This window comes from Octopus bimaculoides, chromosome 15 (assembly GCF_001194135.2).
Source record: "Octopus bimaculoides isolate UCB-OBI-ISO-001 chromosome 15, ASM119413v2, whole genome shotgun sequence".
Lineage (NCBI taxonomy): Eukaryota > Metazoa > Mollusca > Cephalopoda > Octopoda > Octopodidae > Octopus > Octopus bimaculoides.
Window position 1 is genome coordinate 9,865,110 of NC_068995.1, and position 2,500 is coordinate 9,867,609.

Genomic DNA, 2,500 nt, shown 5'->3' on the forward strand with positions numbered 1-2,500 from the left:
GTTATTATTTTCGTTATTGTTATTTTTTATTGTAATTATTATTATTATTATTATTATTATTATTATTATTATTATTATTAAGGCGGCGAGCTGGCAGAATTCAACTTTATGTTCTAAGTTCAAATTCCTCCAAGGTCAACTTAACCTTTCATCCTTTTGGGGTCGAGTAATCGAGTACCAGTGATGCACTGGGGTCGATGTAATCGACTCATCCCCTCCCCGGAAATGGCTGCCCTTGTGGAAAAATTTGAAACTTTTATTATTATTATTATTATTATTATTATTATTAAGGCAGTGAGCTAACAAAATTCGTCTTTACGCTCTGAGTTCAAATTCCACTGAGGTCGACTTAGCCTTTCATCCTTTTGGGGAGGGTCGATAAATTAAGTACCAGTGATACACTGGTGTCGATGTAATCGACTTACCCCCTTCCTTAAAATTGCTGGCCTTGCACCAAAATTTGAAATTATTATTATTATTGTTTTATTATTATTATTATTATTATTATTATTTTTATTATTATTAAGCTTGATGGAGGATCGGCTGAATTGTTAGAGTGTCAGACAAATGCTTTGCAGTAGTTGTTCTTACTCTCTATGTTCTGGGTTCAAATTCTGCCAGGATTAATAAAAGAAATTACTAGTCAAGTATTGGAATCCCTCTAAAAATTTCTGCCCTCAATCCTAAATCAGAAACCATTATTATTATTATTATTATTATTATTATTATTATTATTATTATTAGATAACAGTTTGGGCTGTGTTTGTTTGTTTGTTTTAAAAGTATGTTTCATGTCTGAAATGATTGGTGGGATTTTTGAAAGTGTGGGTGGAGTTTTTGAAACAGACTGGTATTGAAAAAAAAAACATATGGGTGTATTTTTTAACCCATGGGTGGAGATTTTGAATTTGGGGATGAATTTTTTTGTAACACTGAGTGGACTTCATGACTAACTGCCCTACCCCTGAACACTGGTTGCCTGTGTGCTGGCTGCTCATCCCATTGTATATTAGACTCGCCTCACGCATACATGTAGACCGTCACCATCAGGTTGATGTGCTCCACTGAGTAACAAGAGATACCTACCATCACTGACATAACAGCTGCATCCTCCTTCCCTCCCCGCCTCCATTAATAAGGGATAAATTTTCACCCCTGCCAGTGATCAATCAACATCCAGATGGGTTTAATCAGTTATCTAATAAACTACCATGTGAAGGCACGTGGCTTAGTGGTTAGGGTATTCCGCTCACAATCGTAAGGTCATGAGTTCAATACCTAGTACTGCGTTGTGTCCTTGAGCAAGACACTTTATTTCATGTTGCTCCAGTCCACTCAGCTGGCAAAAATGAGTTGTACCCGTATTTCAAAGGGGCCAGCTTTGTCACACTCAGTGTCACACTGAATCTCTCTGACAACTATTAAGGGTACACATGTCTGTGGAGGGCTCGGCCACTTGCACGTTAATTCTATGATCAAGCTATTCCATTGATCTGATCAACAGGAACCCTCGTTGTGTAACAGATGGAGAGCCAGTTTTAATAAACCACCCTTCTGCTCTCCCACACTGAAGTGTGAACGGGAACCATATATTATTTCTGCTCCCATATTCAACCTTATCTGATCCCAGTTAAGGATTATTATATTCCTTTCATACAGGTAAATAAATGATGGTTATTAAATATTTTAGCATCCATTTACCTGTATAGGACTCATATCAGTGTCAGAAAAACACAAAACGGTGGAAGTCTAATTTTTTTTTTTTGTTCAAATTTAACTTATGATGTCCTAACTACAGTCCCTGGAAGGGAAATTAACAAATGTTATTGGCAAGGAATGCTTGAACCTATGAATTCAGTCAATGTTTAGCAACATAACAGTGCTAATAATTGTTTCTACTTTAGGCACAAAACCTGAAATTTTGAGGGGAGGGGTTAGCTTGTTTGTTGATTATATTGACCCTTGTTCTGGACTATCTGGTTCTTTATTCGATCGACCTCAGAGGGATGGAAAGCAAAGTCAAACTTGGTGAGATGTGAACTTAGAATGTAAAGTACCAGAACATGTTGCAAGATGTTTCATTTCAACCCTTCAATAGTTCTGCCAATCCATTATACAGTTCCCTGAGGGGTGGGCATCCAGCTGTAGAAATCATGCCAAAACAGACATTGTAGCTCAATGCAGACCTCTGGCTTGTGGGTTCCAGATGAAATGTCCAACCCATGCTAGCATGGAAAATGGACATTAAATGAGGATGATGATATTGGTAAGGAATGCATGAAGAAATAAAATCCGTTCATCCATTCTTTGGCAGCATAACCGTTTTATTAATTGATTACAAACAGAGACTGAAGACCAGAAGTTTAGGAAAGGTGATTTAACTGTTTAAAATGAAACCTAGAAATAACTCATTATTTGATATATTTTATCAACCCCTGGAAGGCAAAAAAAAAAGCAGAGCTTGCTCTGATGAAGATTTGAACTCAAGACAATTAGAGGA